Genomic DNA, 16986 nt, shown 5'->3' on the forward strand with positions numbered 1-16986 from the left:
CAAGGGACATTATGGATGATCTCGATAAATGAATAGTAATTTACGTAGATTAATGGAAAAAATGTTCTGAATGTTTTGGTAATGCTTTGAAACCCTGTTTTGACGACGGATACGGGTTAGGGGTGTTACACACGGTTATGTTACATGATCGTGTGTCCCCTAGTGTTGAATAAAAAAACAAGTCAGTATGCTCCACACGACCTAGCACACGGGTGTGTGACTTGGTCATATGGTATATAGGTCAGTATACCCTACAGGTTTTGTACGGCCTAGCACACAGGCACGTGTAGCCATTTTTAGGGCACACGGGTTAGTCACACGAGCGTGTGTGTTGGCCATGTGACCCAAGTTAGAGAGTTACACAGGGTCAGACACAGGCTAGACACGGGCATGTGAACCAATTTCAAATGTCCACAGGGCCTATGACACGCACGTATCTTTGGCCATGTGAGACACACGGTTGGGCCACACGGGCATGTGTCCTCTGTATTTTGCAAAATTTTCTAAATGTTCCAAAAGTTTCCTAAGTTATTGGTTTAGTTCTGAACCACTCTGAATGTATGTTTTAGGCCTCGTAGGCTTATACTAGGTACGTTATGTATGTTGTTGAATGATGATTACATGAAATTAAAAATGTATGTGAAATTGTATAATACGTTTAGTAATGCTCCGTAACCCTATTCTGGCGTTTAATACGGGTGAGAGGTGTTACACACAATGTTGGGACAATGATGATCTCAAGTCTAAAGATCATATACATAGTTATTGTAACACTCTATACCCGGTCCACTCACCCAACTCGGGCTATAATGTATTACAACTATAAAACATTAAGTTTATTCACTAATCAGTCATAAATAATCAAATAATTCATTTCATAATTCAACTACAACCATTTCCATGTCATTCAATCATATCCAAACCTAAATCAAGCTTACGGAGCATTTAAAACAAACCAGAAACATTTCTGGACTAAATTGAAGCTTTTACAAAAATTCAAGTAAAAAGTGAAAATAAGGGTCACACGGTCGTGTGACAGAGCTCAGCCATTGTGGCTTAAGAACATAGCTGTGTGACCAAACCGTGTAACAAACTATGCCTATGTAAATTAGTGTTACACAATCGTGTTGTTAGGTCGTGTAACTGTCTGAGGTTGTGTAGACAAACCTATACAAAAAATCAAAGAGGCCATATGGTCATGTCATACAACTGTGAATTGCACATAGCCGTGTGGCTGACCGTGTCACAGGCCATGTACACCTAAAAGAACCTTCAAAAATAAGAAATTTCAAACCAAAACACTTAGGCCACAAACCATACCATATCCATCCCTTAAACCTATCTAAAATACATCCAAACATGTCAAAATATGCCAAATAACATTCAACCTGAGTTCCTAACCAATGTGCCATCATTAGCACCACAATTCAAATATAAACCAGTATCAATCTATACCATCCATTCCTTGAACTTAATACCAAATTAAACACATTACACCATTACTCACATTTCTAACACATTATCAACCATAGTTTATCTAGTTATTTAAACATTTATACCAAAATAAGAATTCAAAATGCATTTAGATTCCAAAACATGTATTTACCATCACACACCACAACTAACCAAAATACTAATCCCAACTTACCTCAAACTCATATTATGAACTTCAAATGACATAAAATATAACCTTTGTATTGCAATTTTACATAGCCAAAACCCTATTTACATGCCACCTATAACCGAGCCAAAGTAAACAAATAGCTACTGAAAAAGTTGCTAGATAGTGTGATCTCCAATGATGTTCCAATCGATAGTAAGTGTAACGCCCCCATGCCTGAAACCGTCATCGGAGTCAAGCTTGAGGTGTTACTAAACTTATCTTACCTTTTAAACAACTCTAAACCACTTATTTTAATTTTCGGAATAAACTGTTTTTCTGCATCATGGTTGCTTAAAAATTCATTTCTCGAGTTTCAAAACTCGAAATTAAGATCCATAAATTTTTCCTGAAACTAGACTCATATATATATCTACTAATGTTTTCTAGAATTTTTGACTTAGCCAATTAGTACAGTTTATTAGTTAAAGTTACCCCTGTTTCAGAATTCGACTACACTGACCTCTACTTACTACAAACAACTTTTATCCCTGTAAACAATTCATATGACTATACCGTTTATTTCTATTAAAACTAGATTCAATAAGGATTCTAAAAATATAAATTACACCACCTAATTATTTTTGTAAAATTTATGGTGAATTTCCAAATTTGGAACAGGGGATCGAGAAATCGCTCTAGCCCTATTTCACTAAAACTCAGATATCTTATAAAATACAAAATCTTTACCTGTGTTGCTTATTCCATATGAAAATAGACACAATGAGCTTTAATTTAATATATTATTCACCATCAAACCATGTCTCTACAATTTTTTTGTTATTTTTCAAAGTCACATTATTTCTGATACTTGAATCTGTTTTTAAGTTACTTTCACATTTTTCATAGTTTTCATGTGATAGTTACTACTTAATCATACATACTATTAAACATGTATATCATCAGTCATTCTATTGGATAATCACTAGCAAGTATTTACACATCATTCATTGATCATATCATATCAAAAGAAACCAAGTTCCTATACATGCCATACACAAAACGAAATGTCTAACTATACCAATGTGATTTCTTCGATAGTGTGATCGGGTCTCCGACGTTTCCTTCGATCCCCAAGTGGCTAGATAAAAACTATAAGAAAAATAAAATAAAGAGAGTAAGAACTAGGCTTAGTAATCTTACAAGAAAATAAATTACAACATTCAACATAATGAATAATTATACATAATGTCACCTAGCCTCACAAACTTTCTTTACTTCTCATTTTCTACCTTCTTCTTTACTCACTTACCTTCTTTCTTATTTGACCTTTCACTATTCATAAATATAATCTACCTTCCCTTTTGCTGATAATTCACTGTAATTTAACGTGTATAATGACCCGTTGAACCACTCGGAATACTAAGGATACTAGGGTCATTCCTGTCTATCAATATCTTGCCAATGCCATGTCTTCGACATGGACTTACATGAATTATTCCTGTCTCCAATGTCATATATATATCTAATATGGGCTTACATGGCTCATTCCTGTCTCCAAAGCCATATATCTGATATGAACTTACATGGCTCATTTCTGTCCTGTCCTGTCAACCCCAATATCCTAACATTCCTAAGGTTCAAACGGGGCTTCCTAATGCTTTTTCTCTGTCACTTCGCCTTTAATTCGACTTTAAATATTCTCAAAAAATAAGTATATAAATGCTGGAAATTGACAATAATAATGTAAAATAAAAGAATATTGCATTTATTTACTGTAAACTTACCTCGATACAAAATGTGACTAAACTTTACAATTTAGTCCTCTACTTTTTCTTTTCCCTGATCTACTCCCGAATTTCGCTCTTCTTGATCTATAATAGCAAATTTAACTTATTTAATATTCACATTTATCAAAACAGTCCTTGACCCAAACTTTGGAAAAATTACATTTTTGCCCCAAAACTTTCACATATTTGCACTTTTTCCCCAAGGCTCGTAATTTAAACTTCATCCTATTTTCTTATGTTTTATGACATGGTGATCATTTTTCCCTTCTATGACAACATCAAATTCACACTCTAACATGTACTTATGACTATTAGGTATTTTTACCGATTAAGCCCTTTTACTCGTTTTCACTTAAAACCGAGTAGCACAAGTTGTCTAACATAATTTAAAACCTCATATTCTATTATAAAACATCAAAATAAACACTTTTCACCTATGGGTATTTTTCCAAATATGAACCCTAACTTAAATTAGTGCTAGCATAAGCTTTATCGAGCTACCGGGACTCCGAAAACGTAAAGAACATTAAAAACGGGGCATGGAATCACTTACTATGGAGCTTGAAAGCTTGAAACAAACCCTAGCTATGGAGAACCCTTGAAATTTCATGCTAATGAAGAAGATGAATTTTGTGTTATTTTGCCCTTTTTATTTCATTTAATATCCAAATGACCAAAATGCCCTTCCTTATTAAACTTTCAAAAATTCCATCCATGTCCTATTTTGTCCATGAACTTAGAAATTGGTAAAATTGTTATTTAAACCCTCCTAATTAATATTCCAAAGCAATTTCATACTAAAAACTTCTAGAATGCAAGTTTTACAAATTATTCGATTTAGTCCCTAATCTCAACTTAAGCACTTTATGCATAGAGTTTCATCACGAAATTTTCACACAATCATGCAATCATATCATGAACCTCAAAATAATAATAAAATAAATTTTTCTACCTCGAATTTGTGGTTTCGCAACCACTGTTCCGTTTAGGCCCTATTTCGGGATGTTACAGTAAGAGCCCAACAATCTAAAAAGAAGAAAACCAACTAAAGTAAGCTTACGTAAAGCTTAGTAAGTTCGTAAAACAAAACATTACATACCTGTCAATTTAAGTTTACTATTCATACATAACATAGAAATTACAATCCTTTGTCTTGATCAATAATTTCTACCATGTCAAATGGTTAAGCTTGGATAAATCAAATCATCAAAACATAACATGCCAAGATTCATATATCAAGCTATACTTAACACAATATAATTCATCATATCATCTCATTTCATTTCTATTTCAATAATTAACTGTTCTGCTTGGAGAATAATAGTAAATTAACTTTGAATACACGGAAGGGTAATGCTCACACAAGCTAACAAAGATAAAGGCATCAATATGCTTGCCTCTAACCGAATGCATGCAACACAAATCTTCTCATGTGGTCGAGTATGCATGTATATGTTGAGGCCAATTATATGCTTAATACTTCCCACAAGTATGGTTATTTGTATTGGTTATATACCGTTTTGTTTCAAATTCAAAACTCGGCTAATACGCATTTATACACTAGTAATCAAATACTAACATTTTGCATTTTATCTTACTACCATTTCACATCTACTTTCTACCATGGCCGAATGCATCAAGACACCATTTACCCTTATATTTACCATAGCCGAAAACCTTACTCATTCCAAAAATTCAAATCTCAACTTGGTCACAAAAATAACTTGATATCTCACCAACACAACATCAACACCAAGCAAGAATGATGCATCCATGGCCGAGTGTCATTTCCATCACATAGCAAGATTTAGACCATGGGCTAGGTAGAACTCAAGCTAACAACTAAAACATGCATGCATCTCATGGAACATCATCAAACATACCTTAGCCTAGTTACATGCATGGCCGAACCTCTTCAACCTTTCTTCTTCCTTCCTCCTTAAAATTTTCGGCCAAGGATGAACCAAAGGATGAACACTTTTTTTTTGTTTTTCTTTCCTTCAACTCACGGCAATGGGGGGGACAATCACACACATCCTTTCTTTTCTTTTTTTTTTGTTTCTCATCCTACTAACACTAATATTTTATTGCCCATGCTCTTTATTTTATTAATCCTTACATAATGCACTACCCCAACATGTTTATGACATGTTTTTTGCCATAACATCTTGTCCACCCATGCTCTTTATTTTATTAATCCTTACATAATGCACTACCCCAACATGTTTATGACATGTTTTTAGCCATAACATCTTGTCCACCCATGCTCATGGCCGACCACTACATATTAGGGGGGAAAATTGACATGCAAGTCCTCCCTTTTGATTACATGCACTATTAGGTCGTTGTAGATTAGCCTATCACATTTCAAAAATGTCACCCATAAGTCCTTTTGACTAAATTCACATGCAATTTACTAAATCGAAGCCTAAAACTTTCACACCTTCATAATCACATATTTTAGACAATAAATATCACATTCAAATAATTTGGTGACTCGGTTTAGCGGTCCCGAAACTGCTTTCCGACTAGGGTCACTTTAGGGCTGTCACAACTCTCCCCCATTTAAGAAATTTTCGTCCCCGAAAATCTTACCGGTAAATAGGTTTGGGTATCGTTCTTTCATCGAGCTCTCGGTTTCCCAAGTAGCTTCCTCGATCCCGTGTTTGAGCCATAACACCTTTACTAACGGAACCCTTTTGTTTCGCAACTCCTTCACTTCACGAGCTAGGATACGCATCGGTTCTTCTTCATAACTCATATCGGCTTGAATTTCAACCTCTGATGGGCTAATTATGTGCGATGGATTAGATCTATAGCGTCGAAGCATCGAAACATGAAAGACGTCGTGAATCTTTTCAAGTTCAGGGGGCAAAATCAATCGATACGCAACTGGACCAACTCGTTCGGAGATTTCGTACGGCCCAATGAATCTCGGACTCAACTTGCCCTTACGGCCAAATCTGAGTACCTTTTTCCAAGGCGAAACTTTAAGAAACACTTTATCTCCCACCTGATATTCAATGTCTTTTCATTTCAAATCCGCATACGATTTCTGACGATCTGTGGCTGCCTTCAGACTTTCACGGATTACCTTTACTTTCTGTTCGGCATCTTTAATCAAATCAACTCCGAAAATTTTACTTTCACCGAGCTCGGTCCAAAACAATGGTGTACGGCATTTACGCCCGTACAAGGCCTCGTAAGGTGCCATCTTAATACTTGATTGAAAATTATTGTTGTAAGCGAATTCAATCAAAAGTAAATACCGTTCCCATGAACTACTGAACTCGAGGATGCAACATCTCAACATATCCTCAAGTATCTGAATTATCCGCTCGGATTGACCATCGGTTTGGGGGTGAAAAGCAGTGCTAAAATGCAGCTTGGTACCCAAAGCTTCTTGCAATTTCTTCCAAAATCGTGAGGTGAATCTCGGATCTCTATCCGACACGATAGAAATAGGTACCCCGTGTAATCTCACAATCTGAGAAACGTACAATTCAGCTAGTTTATCCAATGAAAAATTCGTACGCACGGGGATAAAGTGAGCCGACTTAGTCAGTCTATCAACAACAACCCAAATCGCATCCTTCTTACTTGCTGACAATGGCAGTCCGGACACAAAGTCCATTGTGACTCGATCCCATTTCCACTCGGGTATCATGATCGGCTGAAGTAATCCTGAAGGCACTTGATGTTCTGCTTTCACTTGTTGACATATTAAACATCTCGAAACAAAGTCGGAGATGTCTCGTTTCATACCATGCCATGAAAACTGACGTTTCAAATCATTGTACATTTTCGTACTCCCCGGGTGAATTGACATTCGGCTACAATGGGCTTCGTTCAGAATCATCGAAATGAGTTCCGAATTCCTTGGAACACACAAACGACTTCTGAACCTCAAACAATCATCATCATCAATTTGAAACTCCGATTCCTTGTTCGGAACACACTCAGCCCGTTTTGCAACCAATTCATCATCGACTTTCTGAGCTTCACGAATTTGATGAATCAATAATGGTTTGGCTTTTAATTCAGCTACTAACACATTGTCGGGTAGAACAGACAAGAGTACATTCATCACTCGTAAAGCAAACAGTGATTTCCGGCTTAAGGCGTCCGCAACCACATTAGCCTTTCCCGGGTGATAGTCAATGACAAGCTCATAATCCTTTAACAACTCGAGCCAACGTCTTTGTCGCAGATTTAAGTCTCTTTGAGTCATCAAATATTTGAGACTTTTGTGATCCGAAAATACATGGCACTTTTCACCAAATAAGTAATGTCGCCATATTTTTAAAGCGAATACGATGGCAGCTAGTTCGAGATCATGGGTCGGATAATTTTTCTCATGTGGCTTTAATTGTCTCGACGCATAGGCCACAACTCGACCTTCTTGCATCAATACGCAACCTAACCCAAGTAGGGACGCATCACTATAAATGACAAACTCTTTGCCTGATTCGGGCTGCACTAGAATTGGAGCTTCGGTCAAATAAGTTTTCAGTTGATCAAAACTTTTCTGACATTTTTCCGTCCATTCGAACTTAACATCTTTTTGAAGTAGCTTCGTCATGGGTGTGGCTATCATCGAGAAACCTTTTACAAACCGTCAGTAGTAACCGGCAAGTCCCAAAAAGCTCCGAACCTCAGTAATATTTCTCGGAGGCTTCCAGTTAAGTATGGCTGAAATTTTGTTCGGGTCAACTCGAATACCCGATGCGGATACCACATGGCCCAAGAAGCTAACCTCTCTTAACCAGAACTTACACTTACTGAACTTAGCAAATAACTGCTTATCCCGTAAAATTTGCAACACTAATCTCAGGTGCTCAGCATTTTAGGTCTCATCTCTTGAATAGACCAAGATGTCATCAATCAACACAACTACGAACCGATCCAAATACTGTCTAAAGATCCGATTCATCAAATCCATAAATACCGCAGGGGCATTAGTGAGCCCAAACGGCATCACTAAGAACTCTTAGTGGCTGTATCTCGTTCTGAAAGCAGTTTTGGGTATATCCGAATCTCGAATTCGCAACTGATAATAACTCGATCTTAAATCTATCTTTGAAAACACTGAGGCTCCCTTTAGTTGATCAAACAAATCATTAATACGCGGTAACGGATATTTATTCTTTATCGTCACTTTATTCAGCTGACGATAGTCAATGCACAACCTCATGGTTCCGTCCTTCTTTTTCACGAACAATACTGGTGCACCTCAAGGTGAGAAACTTGGTCGAGCGAAACCTCTATCAGTCAACTCTTGCAACTGAGCTTTCAACTCCTTTAACTCGGTTGGTGCCATACGATACGGAGCTATCGAAATTGGCGTAGTTCCAGGTACAAGCTCAATACCAAACTCTACCTCCCGAACAGGTGGTAAACCCGGTAATTCTTCAGGAAAAACATCCGGGTATTCACAAACCACCGGCATAGATTCAGGTTTCTTTTCTAATTCTTTGTCATCAAGTACATACGCAAGGTATGCTTCGCACCCTTTTCTTACATATTTCTGGGCCAACATTGCTGATATTACAGCTGGCAACCCCTTTAAGTCCGTAGACTCAACTCGGATTATCTTGTTATTTGCGCACCTCAAATCAATAGTCTTGCTTTTGCAATTCACAACCGCATCATGCACGGTCAACCAATCCAAACCAAGAATAACATCAAATTCATCAAACGGCAAAAGCATCAAGTCCGCCGGAAAACAGGAATCTCGAATTACTAGGGGGCATTTCTTACACACTTTGTCGACAAGCACGTAACGACCCAAGGGATTTGACACCCGAATTACGAACTCAGTAGACTCAATAGGTAAAGTCTTACTGGATGCTAAGGTTTCGCATATATAAGAATGAGTAGAACCAGGGTCAATCAAAGCAATCACATTAGTATCAAAGAGAGTAAAAGTACCGTTAATAACATCTGGCGAGGAAGCATCCTCGCGTGCGCGTATAGCATAAGCCCTAGCAGGAGCACGAGCCTCAGATCTGGTCGTAGCATCTCTGGATCCTCTCTGACCACCACTAGCATTACCCGTATTTCTGGATGGTCTACCTCGAGCAGTGGTAGCACCCGGTTTCCCGCTTTGATTTGTATTCTGTTCAGACAACCTCGGGCAATCTTTAATGAAGTGGTAACTGATCCCCACCTGTAACAGGAGCGATCATGGAATCTACAACTCCTCGAATGCCATTTACCACAATACTGGCACTCCGCTCTGTCCCGACGATCATTTCCAACACTAGCGACCGAAGTGACTCGTGCACCCACAGGGGGTCGATCGCGATCTCGTCTAGAAAAGCCTGAAGTGTCTCTAGATCGGCCTAAGCCATCTTTAAATTTCATCGATGACTGTGGGAAGAGCTTCCCCGAAGACCTTTTACGAAACTCCTTTGCTCCCACCTTAGCTTTTCTTTTCTCCATACTGAGCTCCTCGGCCTTGCAAGCTCGCTCGACAAGTGCCACAAATTCTCGGATTTCCAAAATGCCTACATACAGCTTTATATCGTCATTCAGCCCATCCTCGAAACGTTTACACATCACGGCTTCTGAGGAAATGCATTCTCGTGCGTACCGGCTAAGCCTCACAAATTTTCGTTCATAGTCGTTAACCGACATGGAACCTTGTTTGAGTTCAAGAAATTCCTTCCATTTTTGGTCAATGAATCTCTAACTGATATACTTCTTTCGAAACTCGGTTTGGAAAAACTCCCAAGTTACTTGCTCTCTAGGCACAACAGAAGTCAACGTATTCCACCAATAGTAGGCAGAATCACGTAGCAAGGAGATAGTACACTTTAGGCACTCATCGGGTGTGCAAGATAGCTCGTCGAATACCCGGATAGTGTTGTCCAACCAAAATTCAGCTTGCTCGGCATCATCGCTGTCCGTAGCTTTAAATTCAGTAGCCCCGTGTTTTCAGATTCTGTCAACTTGGGGCTTATTTGACCTTATTTGGTCAGTTGCCGGAGGTATTGTAGGTGCGGGGGTGGCATTAGTCGGGAATGGAGGTTGTGGAACAGCCGTATTAGTTCGAATGTATTGGTTGAACCAATCATTCATTACGCTATAGAAAGCTTGTCTAGCTTCATCATTCGGGTTACTAGCATTAGGTTGAGAGTCCGCCGGTGCTGTCCCTTGCGCGGGAGCAGGCGCTACACTCTCAAGATCATCAGCTACCGCTCGATCGGGATCGGGATCCATTACTATAAATAAACACATTTGCAAATGTCAGAAATCACCACACTATCAAATAATCACATAAAATGGCATGTATAGCTAGACCCAACGCATTACGGTAGTCCTAGAATCGACTAAACCGTAGCTCTGATACCAATAAAATTGTAACACCCCGTACCCGAGTCCGTCGCCGGAGTCGGACACGAGGGGTTTGCATACTTAAATCACTTCTTTGCACAATCCATTTTAAATTTTCCAGGCAAGCTGGCTAACTGCGTCACTGTCACCTTAAAAATCATATCTTGACTTTCACAACTCGAAAATCAGCTTCGTGATTTTTCCCTGAAACTAGACTCATATATGCATCTACAAATTTTTTTCTAGAATTTTTGGTCGGGCCAATTAGTACAGTTTATTAGTCAAAGTCTCCCATGTTACAGGGATCGACTACACTGACCTTTGCGCATTATGACTTGGATATCTCCCTGTACAGGGCTTCAATACTGATTTCGTTTGTTTCTATAGAAACTAGACTCAAAAAGGAATCTATTCATTTATGGCATGACTTCTAATTATCTCTGGTTAATTTATAATGAATTTCCAAAGTCGGAACAGGGAATCCAGAAACCGTTCTGGCCCTGTCTCACCAGAACCTGAATATCTCTTAACATACTATTCATATGATCATTTCGTTACTTTCCTATGAAAATAGATTCATCAAGGCTCGTTTACATAATTTATTCACTATTTAATTCCATTCATACTATTTTTAGTGATTTTTCACATCCACATCACTGCTGCTGCCAGCGTCTGTTTTTTTAAGGTAAACTTTACCTATTTCATGATCCTCCATGGATCAACTAGAGTTTGTCATACATATTCCAAAGGTGATCAAGAATAACCCTTCCCATGGCTAACCGTTACCAACATTTCCATACCTCTCAACGGACAACATACAAAACGATTATAATGCTATGATCAAAGTATATTTAAACCATTTTCGCATGGCTATCCAAATTTACACAAAACCGAAGGGTACATGACCAACAACAAAAGGGTAGTCCTATACATGCCATTTCAAAGTTCAACCAAAATTGTACCAAAAGGGGGCTTTGATAGTGTGGGCGACTTCGACTTCAAAATCCCGAGTCCAATAGCTGAAGAACCAAAATCTATAAAACAGAGAATCAAAGAAACGGAGTAAGCATTAAATGCTTAGTAAGTTTTGAGCAAAGAATTTAGACACAACCAAAGTATAGCATTCATGAAGCTAAACAGATAATTTCATATGCACAAATTTTCAATATCATACTTACTTCACATTACCAACCCTTATATTCATACACAAAGATTAACTTAGCCAAAGGCCGGTAGCTCATTTATCAACTGAGCGAATACTTATTTGTAAGGGCTCAACTAATTCAAAGCACATACGAAACATACCTCAATGTTGGGATGTTACAAGCGTATTAACTGAAATTTTTACAGCAAGATCGTTCATTCCCGAATCACGTACCTTCAGAATTTAACCGGATATAGCTACTCGTTCAAATGTCTTCGGGACATAGCCCGGTTATAGTAACTCGCACAAATGCATTCGGGACTTAACCCGGATTTAGTAACTCACACCAATGCCTTCGGGCTTAGCCCGGAATTAGTAACTTGCACAAATGCCTTCGGATCTTAGTCCGGATATGGTCACTTAGCACAAAGCCTTCAGGTCTTAGCCCGGACATCATTCGAATAACCATGCACATTTAACAATAAATCATGACACATTCGTATTTCATTTTCATTAGCAAAACTCAAACACAAGACACTTATCACTCTTGCAATTTCGGCTCAATAGCCACACACAAAGAGCATGATTTTGATTTGCTTAAAACATGATCTAATCAAATCATAATTTAAGCTCTATTACTCAAGAACTTACCTCAGATGTTGTCGAATGATTTCGATGGCTATTCGACCACTTTTTCCTTCCCTTTATCGGATTTAGATCCCCTTTGCTCTTGAGCTTAATTAAACAAATAAATTGATTTAATCATTTGAGTATCGAAAAGAGGAACACAAGGCACTTAGCCCATATTTATACATTAGACATTAAAGTCACATACATGTGAAATCATGCATCAACTCAACATATTAACCCACACTCCCTTTTAGCCGATTGTCCTAACCAAGATAAAGGCATCAATATGCTTGCCTCTAACCGAATGCATGCAACACAAATCTTCTCATGTCGCCGAGTATGCATGTATATGTTGAGGCCAATTATATGCTTAATACTTCCCACCAGTATGGTTACTTGAATTGGTTATATACCGTTTCGTTTCAAATTCAAAACTCGGCTAATACGCATTTATACACTAGTAATCAAATACTAACATTTTGCATTTTATCTTACTACCATTTCACATCTACTTTCTACCATGGCCGAATGCATCAAGACACCATTTACCCTTATATTTACCATAGCCGAAAACCTTACTCATTCCAAAAATTCAAATCTCAACTTGGTCACAAAAATAACTTGATATCTCACCAACACAACATCAACACCAAGCAAGAATGATGCATCCATGGCCGAGTGTCATTTCCATCACATAGCAAGATTTAGACCATGGGCTAGGTAGAACTCAAGCTAACAACTAAAACATGCATGCATCTCATGGAACATCATCAAACATACCTTAGCCTAGTTACATGCATGGCCGAACCTCTTCAACCTTTCTTCTTCCTTCCTCCTTAAAATTTTCGGCCAAGGATGAACCAAAGGATGAACACTTTTTTTTTTTTGTTTTTCTTTCCTTCAACTCACGGCAATGGGGGGGACAATCACACACATCCTTTCTTTTCTTTTTGTTTCTCATCCTACTAACACTAATATTTTATTGCCCATGCTCTTTATTTTATTAATCCTTACATAATGCACTACCCCAACATGTTTATGACATGTTTTTAGCCATAACATCTTGTCCACCCATGCTCTTTATTTTATTAATCCTTACATAATGCACTACCCCAACATGTTTATGACATGTTTTTAGCCATAACATCTTGTCCACCCATGCTCACGGCCGGCCACTACATATTAGGGGGGAAAATTGACATGCAAGTCCTCCCTTTTGATTACATGCACTATTAGGTCCTTGTAGATTAGCCTATCACATTTCAAAAATGTCACCCATAAGTCCTTTTGACTAAATTCACATGCAATTTACTAAATCGAAGCCTAAAACTTTCACACCTTCATAATCACATATTTTAGACAATAAATATCACATTCAAATAATTTGGTGACTCGGTTTAGCGGTGCCGAAACCGCTTTCCGACTAGGGTCACTTTAGGGCTGTCACAGCCCTAAGGCCCATTACTCGACCCAAGTGGGCCCACACCCTCGTGTGGCCTATTTTAGCCAAAATTTAAGTATGGCTATGTGACCTACATAGCCCAGTCCAATAATTATCACAAGTTGCAGATTTAATCTGTATGGGGCCCACGAGCCCATTAGGCCCAACGTGGCCCAGAACTTACCTAAGTTGTGTGCGCGACATGACAAGTCTATCTACATCCCATTTAACAGTGAAGTTTACACAAGTGGGCCCACGGGCCCATCGGGCCCATCGAGGCCCAGAGCAACCCCAGCACACAAGAATGCTTGTGGCAGCCTTTACAGTCTATCACCCATAATTTGTAGGCTCGGTTTGCCCCTTATGCGTTCGCATGCACGTAAGGCCCTGAATGCCGAGGTTTCAACTTTTCGGCTTTTGCCAAATTTCAACAAAGAAGGGCGTGAACACACACCTGTTAATGAGAACACGTTGAAGTCCACGACCCCAACCTTGGCTCAGCAGGTATGGAATAATCCTTCCTAAAACCAGTTATCACTATGACCACTTCAACCACAGAGTTCCAGTCCAACTCCACTTCTTACACATCTCAAACAGCAAAATAAATACTCTATTGCGAAATCCCAAGACTTGAACCTTCGACCTCACAGTTTCACAACACGCCACCTTGCCACTACACCACAAGGCTCTTTATGTCACCATTTTAGCCTCAATTAATTATAAGGTCTATAGGCCAAAGTCTAGGTTCCTTTAAAAGAAAAACCAAAATAAATTGCAAGAACCAATTCCAGTCCAACTCCACTTCTTACACATCTCAAACAGCAAAATAAATACTCTATTGCGAAATCCCAAGACTTGAACCTTAGACCTCACAGTTTCACAACACTCCACCTTGCCACTACACCACAAGGCTCTTTATGTCACCATTTTAGCCTCAATTAATTATAAGGTCTATAGGCCAAAGTCTAGGTTCCTTTAAAAGAAAAACCAAAATAAATTGCAAGAACCAAGACTTGAACCCAGGCTCCCTTGCAACCTTAATGATGCCCCAACCACTAGACTACATGCTTCCTTGTGTCATTTATTTACCACAATAATTTAAAAGGCCTTCATCCAAGCACCCAGGGTTTTATTCACTTAAAACCAAAATTTTTTCCAAAGCCAGGTTTGAACCCAAGATTCCTCCAGCACTTCTCAGGGCCATTAACCACCAAAGTAGACATTTAATTATGTAATTTCCTTGTACAATTAAATGCTTATATACAACCTCCTTACGAGCCAATACTTGTAGGCCCAATTTTGGGGCGTTACAATTCTACCCCCTTAAAGAAATTTTATCCTCGAAATTTCCAACTATCTGAACAAGCGCTTAGCTCAATCTACACCACTATGCTCCCACTGTGCACTTTAGTTCCAAACAACATTAATACACTTTTAACTTAATCTCAAAACCTCTCACACCCAACCAAACATCTAACCATAGAAGCAAACAGATATTTACCACACATGCATACAACTTCTATATTCAAACATCACATCCAAACAAAACACACTTGATATGAAAGGAACTGTGCAATCTTGAACCCGATGCTCCTTAGACTCGTATCTGAGAACGCTCTTGACTTTCTCCAGCATTCACCCGGATGGCGCCTTTTGCAACGCTCGCAAGCTAGAAAGTTTAGACGCTTCTTAACACATTTCATAGAATGAGGCTCCTACTTCAAAGGACTGTGATCCCTTTTCCTACTGCACTCCAAGTGCCTAGCCTGAAGTGTATCACCATACACCTTAACTCTTGCCTCGAACACTTCTTCCAGCACTTCCCTTACCAACTAGGTCAGTGCCTCCATACCAAGCTCTGGGTTATTGTTACCTGAAGTTGGCGGACTTACCTTGAATACAATTTCCTGAACTATCTCATGTTCTGGGGAGACGGGCAACTCCTCGCGACCTTGCTTGCCTTCGAAATCCATCACAGTACTGTTGCTAACTTAAAAAAAATCTGATTTCCATAACATATACTGAATAAATACAAAATCTAACTTTAAGAACAGTCTAACAAAAAACTTACGGATTCGGCACCGGAGACTCGGTAACCACATTTTCAAGAAAATATTCAGAAAAACATTTCAAATACTTCAAATATTTTTAAACCTTTTTGAAGCAATTCTTTCGAAAATCTAATTTTAAAACCCATTCCACAGTCAAGTTTTGAAACTTGGCTCTGATACCACTAAATGTAATACCCCAAACCCAGTTTAGACACTATGGCCAAAATCTGGCGTGTCACATTGAAGTATTCTCGAAACCCATGTTCTCATTGAAAACCCTTCTTGCTATTTAAAACCTCTGGCCATTTTAAAACTTTGTGAAAAGCTTAGTTTCCGCTGGTTTATTAAAAGTCATTATCTTGTAAAAACATTATTACGTTTAAAATTTTATTTGCTGCGGAAGCTTAGTTCAAAGTTTTGCAAAAATGTGATATCTTGAAAAACAGTTATTGTTTTGGAAAAAAAATCGTGTTCTACTCCAGCAGTTATAAAATAGTATCTAAAATTCCAAATTTAGAACCAGAAATTAAAAGAGGCCTTGTTACAACCCAGATCAAATATAAGTACTTGTAAATAGATAACTTAAAAGAAAATCAGAAACAATTGCGGTTGTGTGGCCACCTCCGAGTCCCTCGTAGTACCGATCCTCCTAATGCTGGGGATTACCTGCACAATTAATAAATAGGGTGAGTTTATGAAAACTCAGTGTGTAATCCCCTCCTAAACTAAAACAGTTAGTAAACAAATAAAATTCAGAATCAGTCTAGGCCGGAGCCCATTACAATAACAAAACAATGTGTGTGGGCCAAAGTCCAGTACAATTTCACTTGGGTCTCAGCCCTCATCAAAATCAATTGGGCCTAGCCCATTCTCAAAATCAGTAACAGTTGGGCCTAGCCTATTAACAGAATCAGGTGGGCTTAAGCCCAGTACAGAATCAGTATCAGATATAGATATGCAGACAGATTCCTAGCCCAGTCCAACCAACACAC

This window comes from Gossypium hirsutum, chromosome A03 (assembly GCF_007990345.1).
Source record: "Gossypium hirsutum isolate 1008001.06 chromosome A03, Gossypium_hirsutum_v2.1, whole genome shotgun sequence".
In the NCBI taxonomy this organism is placed as follows: Eukaryota; Viridiplantae; Streptophyta; class Magnoliopsida; order Malvales; family Malvaceae; genus Gossypium; species Gossypium hirsutum.